This window comes from Leuciscus leuciscus (genome assembly GCF_965113295.1).
Source record: "Leuciscus leuciscus genome assembly, chromosome: 11".
NCBI classification, from domain to species: Eukaryota; Metazoa; Chordata; class Actinopteri; order Cypriniformes; family Leuciscidae; genus Leuciscus; species Leuciscus leuciscus.
This window is the reverse complement of record NC_138735.1, coordinates 34,416,394-34,423,893: the sequence shown is the minus strand read 5'-3', so window position 1 is coordinate 34,423,893 and position 7,500 is coordinate 34,416,394. Positions and strand designations below refer to the sequence as shown.

General features: G+C 40.1%; 2 protein-coding genes across 12 annotated transcripts in view; both read right to left on the bottom strand.

Annotated features, from left to right (window-relative positions):
* Positions 1–7,500, bottom strand: part of ptprma (protein tyrosine phosphatase receptor type Ma) — a 262,637-nt gene that overhangs the window by 96,763 nt on the left and 158,374 nt on the right. The gene's annotated exons all lie outside the window — the stretch shown is intronic.
* The window catches only part of LOC309509807 (uncharacterized protein), a 120,517-nt gene that overhangs the window by 4,851 nt on the left and 108,166 nt on the right, over positions 1–7,500 (bottom strand). The gene's annotated exons all lie outside the window — the stretch shown is intronic.

Here is a 7,500-nt window from a genome sequence, read left to right as displayed (position 1 = left end):
CTCAGCTTGTGGAGAAGCTGTTAGTGATGAGCTTTGATTCATCATGTGACTCTCATCTCTGCTGTGATTGGTGGATGTCAGTGTATTACAACGGTACAAAACAGATTTTAGTATTTCAGTAAATTAACATTTTATCAGATAATGAAATACGTTTCTTTACTGTAAATTTAAGTTAAGTCTGTAAAACCTCAAATGTTGCTACCGTATTCATTTACGGTACATTTCTGGCAACCACATTATTTTCCTGTTAAAGCTGCTTAGAAACAATCTGTATTATAAAAAGCGCTATATAAATAAAGGTGACTTGACCTGACTGTTAATAATATTTCAGAATATAACAGTTTTTACAGTATTTGTGATGATTGAGCTTCCATGTTAATCTGGCTCGTCACAAACACACAACAGCCAAAGGGCTTCATCATATGAGCGCTGGATTCCTGGAAAACACAGCGAATCCATGTTGGCTTCACCAGGACAGTGTTTACACAGGATCATCCGGTGGTCCGTGCCGAGACTCTTCCTCTGAACACTCTTCACTAACAGACTGAAGCAGATCCGGCTCGTTTATATCTGATAGCGGAGCTCGAAACCGCATCAGATAATACCGGATCGCAGTCCTGCCTCGGATGATCGGATGTTAATACACTGATCTTTGACCCACAGGACGAGCTGGAGTTCTGCTTGGGAACGCGGACCAGCTCCGGCACGGGTTCAGAGAGTTCAGTCTCGGCACGCTTCATGTGTAGGAGGAATAATGGAATACGAAAAGACGGATGTGAAGCTTTTTCTTCAGTTCTCCAGGAGGATCAAGAACGCCGAGCCCAGAGTCTTAGAGAGGATCCTGGCCGTCTGTGACTCGCAGAGACGAATGATTATTATTACAGACGAGAACCGAGACGAACTTCCTCTAAATCCAGAACTCTCTTCCTCTGACGGAGAAACACCAGACCAATCACAGACCAATACTGTATATTACCAATCACAGACCAATCACAGACCAATACTGTATATTACCAATCACAAACCAATACTGTATATTACAAATCACAGACCAATAACAGACCAATACTGTATATTACCAATCACAGACCAATCACAGACCAATACTGTACATTACCAATCACAGACCAATCACAGACCAATACTGTATATTACCAATCACAGACCAATCACAGACCAATACTGTATATTACCAATCACAGACCAATACTGTATATTACCAATCACAGACCAATCACAGACCAATACTGTATATTACCAATCACAGACCAATACTGTATGTTACCAATCACAGACCAATTACAGACCAATCACAGACCAATACTGTATTCACAGACCAATCACAGACCAATACTGTATATTACCAATCACAGACCAATACTGTATATTTCCAATCACAGACCAATACTGTATATTACCAATCACAGACCAATTACAGACCAATCACAGACCAATACTGTATATTACCAATCACAGACCAATACTGTATATTACCAATCACAGACCAATACTGTATATTACCAATCACAGACCAATTACAGACCAATACTGTATATTACCAATCACAGACCAATCACAGACCAATACTGTATATTACCAATCACAGACCAATACTGTATATTACCAATCACAGACCAATTACAGACCAATACTGTATATTACCAATCACAGACCAATTACAGACCAATCACAGACCAATACTGTATATTACCAATCACAGACCAATCACAGACCAATACTGTACATTACCAATCACAGACCAATACTGTATATTACCAATCACAGACCAATACTGTATATTACCAATCACAGACCAATCACAGACCAATACTGTATATTACCAATCACAGACCAATCACAGACCAATACTGTACATTACCAATCACAGACCAATACTGTATATTACCAATCACAGACCAATCACAGACCAATACTGTATATTACCAATCACAGACCAATACTGTATATTACCAATCACAGACCAATCACAGACCAATACTGTATATTACCAATCACAGACCAATACTGTATGTTACCAATTACAGACCAATTACAGACCAATCACAGACCAATACTGTATTCACAGACCAATCACAGACCAATACTGTATATTACCAATCACAGACCAATACTGTATATTACCAATCACAGACCAATACTGTATATTACCAATCACAGACCAATTACAGACCAATCACAGACCAATACTGTATATTACCAATCACAGACCAATACTGTATATAACCAATCACAGACCAATCACAGACCAATACTGTATATTACCAATCACAGACCAATTACAGACCAATACTGTATATTACCAATCACAGACCAATCACAGACCAATACTGTATATTACCAATCACAGACCAATACTGTATATTACCAATCACAGACCAATTACAGACCAATACTGTATATTACCAATCACAGACCAATTACAGACCAATCACAGACCAATACTGTATATTACCAATCACAGACCAATCACAGACCAAATCTGTATATTACCAATCACAGACCAATCACAGACCAATACTGTATATTACCAATCACAGACCAATTACAGACCAATCACAGACCAATACTGTATATTACCAATCACAGACCAATCAGCTCGACAAGAACTAGAGCGTATCTCATTAATTCATCTCTATTCATTAAATTACAGTATATTACCGTTGATAATTGAATATCTATCTATCTATCTATCTATCTATCATCATACTCATGTGGAACTCTGTAATTTTCCAAAAACTGAGCATAAATCTAGTTTTCCATTTTGTGTATTAGCAAACAAATCAGACAGAAGGCATTCCCAGTACATGTACAAGATACATAGTAAAACATACCATGGTAAATGTCCATAAACATGTCAGTATCATAGTACTTTTACATTTACACCTTTATGAGAAGCTCATGTCTGCGTGTTCTGTTCGTAACGCATCAGTGAAGTCAGAACTGCAGCTCGACCTCGTCAAACGAACTCGCAATTAAAATGTAAGATTGCTGCAATTAGCTGAACATTATTCCTGACTGATTAATAATTGAATTAGGAGGGTTTTAGGTTAATCAGACACGGATGAATTATTTCACAAAGGTTAATAGAATCAATACGCTCTGTTCTGGAATCATTTACTCCTTCGCTAATCGGCTACACGATGTTCTGCTGTAAATCCTGTGAACGCGTGCGGATCCTCCATAGATGAAGTCAAACTCCACACACACGCCACACACACACACACACACACACGCCCCACACACACACACACACACACACACACACACACACACACACACACACACACACACACACACACACGCCACACACACACACGCACACACACACACACACACACACACACACACACACACACACACACACACACACACACACACACACACACACACGCCACACACACACACGCCACACACACACACACACACACACACACACACACACACACACACGCCACACACACGCACGCCACACAGACACACGCCACACACACGCACGCCACACACACACACGCCACACACACACAAGCCACACACACTTTCCTCCATCGGATGAAGTCAAACTCCACATTCAGCATCAGCACACGCCACACACACACGCCACACACACACGCCACACACACACGCCACACACACACGCTTTCTCGGGGAAACGGTTTAATGACAATTTAAGGTAAAATGTGATTAAAAAAATTATTATTAAAATTAAACCAGATTGGAGAACTAATGTGTGTCTTCAAAATAAATGCTCATCACACCTACAGCATGTCTATATATATATATTCACTTCTTTAATGAATGTATCTAGCGTTGCCCTTTTGGCGTGAGGAGCCGCACAGCTACACAGCAGTGAGATCAGATGGCATGAAATATTAATTCCAGACGGAGAGCGAGTGATAAAGCTGGTAAATCACGAGTGAGGAGAAGAAAGGCCAGAGCCGGAGCGCGTCAGCAGACAATAATTCATAACAATAATTCATCTGCTAAAGAGGAGAACAGGCTTTTATGATGATTTACTGACGACTTAAAGGCCAGCCATTACTTTACAGATCTGAGATCTACAGGCCTTCATCACTGGAACACATCACAGGTGTGAGCGAACACACACACACACACACACACACACACACCCATCACCATCATCATCAGGATCATCTAATGTTACTCTGATCACAAACACAAACACTCCTGATGATTTATTCTCCACTCTCGATATATATCTTACACTGAGACACTATGAGCAGAAACTGTGTTCATGCATCTGTCAATTTTGAGATTTGGGATTTTTGGCTTTCCATAAAGTGTTTTTTTCAGGACAAGTGGACAGAAAACACCCGAAATACACATTTAGCTGTATCTTGTAGAGCACTTGATCTGTGTGCATCTGTAGAGGTCAGGTACAGTATATCTCTACAGGGTGTTTCCTCTATATGAGCCTGAAATCTCCACTTCAGCAACACTGACACACACCCAATTTCATTTGCATATTTAAACATAACATTTCAGAAAACTTGTAATGCAAAAATTTTTTGCAATTATTAATGTAATCAATCAACTGGTGAAGTATGGTGATATTTATCAGGTTTTTTCTCGCCTTAAGAAGTCATTAACCAATATTATGTCATAAAGATTATGGGCCCTATCTCACACCCAGCACTACTGAGTCTGTACACGACGCATGTGTCATTCCTGTTTCTCACCCGACACACAGCGGACTCTTCCCTACACAGACGCACGTCGGTAAATTAGGGAATGAACTTGCGCTCCCGGGGGCGGTTCAGGGAAAAGAGGAGGCGTGTTCCGGCACAAACGTTCCCTGGTGCTATTATGCAGTTTCAGAAAACAATTCCTCCACTGACCAGGAGAAACCTCGTCTAAAGTCAGCGGCGCGTTCAGATGCTATTTTAAGGGCGCATGCTTGACCATAATGTAGCGTGTGCACAACACACACACACACACACACACACACACACACACACACACACACACACACACACACACACACACACACACACACACACACACACACACACACACACACTTTGCTTCTCTCGTCTACACAGGAGCAGCAGTTTTCATTTTTGCAAACCATACATAATTACAAGGAAAAATATTACCACACGAGGGAAATCATTGTTATGTCCATGAAGATGTGGAAGAATAGGCATAAATCTAGCTTACACATTTACCCAAATTATCATACGCCTGTTTATCCGAAGCTAATCTGGGTGTGTTTCTCCATCCCCAATGTCACTCCTCTGTGTTTTACGGCCCTGACGAGAACGTCGGTCTCCTCGGCTGTGAACCGCTCCTGGCGTGCGTCTGGCAAATCCGCCGTTATAATAGCAACCCGCCATGGAACAAGCGCGCCTGCTCTGAAAGGGGATGTGAGATGACGCTCTGATTGGTTTATTTCACGTTACGCCCAAACCACACCTATGAGTAATGAAGCTACTTCAGACCAACACATGTTAGATTTGAGTCGGAGAGTCATTTATCCCGCCGGTATAATAGCAACAGCCGAGACCCACCCACAGAGTTACTTGCGTATCGCGCTTGATACTTGCGTTTCAGATCGTTAAAATAGGGCCCTATGAATATTATATGAATTATTTACATTTGCAACTATTTAAGTTTATATTGGGGTCTGAAGCCACCAGTGAGAATGTGTCTAATTTGCTATTTGGTTTAGATTTGATTTGGTATGATTTGATTTGGTTTAGAATATAAACTATATTTATCTATACATAAATATAGTTTAAAATGTAATATTTCTTCCATGTCAGCCATCTATCTATCTCTCTGTCTATCTATCTGTCTTTTCAGCTTTGATCATCCAATACTAAAGTGTTGTGACTGTAAGTCATTTTGTTTCCAGATACGGAGTTGGTTTTCTTCCCTTTCTTTCATTCCCTGTAAATCCTGCTATAATCTTCCTCATATCCCTCACTCGTTTCACCCGCCGCATTCGGACTCCGAGGATCAGCGACCTTGGAAACTCTTCCTTTAATTAATGTGAAGGAAACCGAATCCATGGCAACAGGAATCCGACTGACGGATATGAACCCGGAGTCATCATGAGGAGCGTCAGGGATGTTTGGTGAGGAAATCGGCACACGAGTCCAATAAACAACAACACAACACAACACACACCTTCTGAGGGAGAACAACACACACACTCTGAGGGAGAACAACACACACACTCTGAGGGAGAACAACACACACCTTCTGAGGGAGAACAACACACACACTCTGAGGGAGAACAACACACACCTTCTGAGGGAGAACAACACACACACTCTGAGGGAGAACAACACACACCTTCTGAGTGAGCAGATCCAGCACTGAAACGCAACCGGACGCCAATTAGACCCTAAACCAGTGATCCTTCAGGTCACGTGACCGTTGACCAATCCCAGGCCACTGGGAAGCTGATCCTGAGACTGGGATTGATGTTCAGCGGTCCGGCTCGGGGAACCAGGCTTCAGTCCTGCTTTACCTGTGATATATGGGAACCTGGGCGTATTGATCAGTCTCTTGTGCTTTACAAGATCTGGATTCATTCCCTCGCTCATAAACCTGTCCATGGACTGAGACCTGAGGATCAGCGAGAGTTCGGGATAAGAACAGGGATTCTGGAGCCCGAGGCTTTGATTATAGTGGGACACAAAGACCGTATATTTGGATTTAAAGAGTCTGACACTGAAACTGCCCTCTGGACGGACTCGCAGGATCAGCAGATCCAGAGAAACTAATAAACCAACAGAACCACACAAACATGACCAGGACACAGCAGAACTATGGGGGAAAATGCTCTGAGGAAAACCGGTGTGTGCATAAAGTCATCAAGTCAAAATAATTGTTAAGATAAAAAAAATAATAATAAAAAAATAAAATAAAATACACAATTTATATATTAAAAAAGTACTCATTGGAAAATTGGTGTTAGCATAATGTGACATTTTCAATTTAAATAATAAATAAATAAATAGTATTTTAGATTTTATTTTATTTTTAATAAATCATTATTTATATAAAATAATTAAGTACACACTAGAAAATGGCGTGAGCTCAAAGTCACATTCTAAATTAAAAGGCTCTGATTATTTTAAAAATAATATTTTTCTGCATGACAGTAATGAGAATATAAGCTAAATATAAGTACTCACTGGACAATATAAGAATATAAGTACTCACTGGACAATATAAGAATATAAGTACTCACTGGACAATATAAGAATATAAGTACTCACTGGACAATATAAGAATATAAGTACTCACTGGACAACAATATAAGAATATAAGTACTCACTGGACAAATGCTGTAAGCAGAAAGTCATACAAATTTTCAATTTAAATAAGACTTGAAATAAAATAGAATATAAAATTGCTTTATAATATACAGTCATGAGAAATGTTATAATAATATATATATATATTAGATTAGACCTACTGGTTCTAAAACCAGGCCTCATTTTCTTT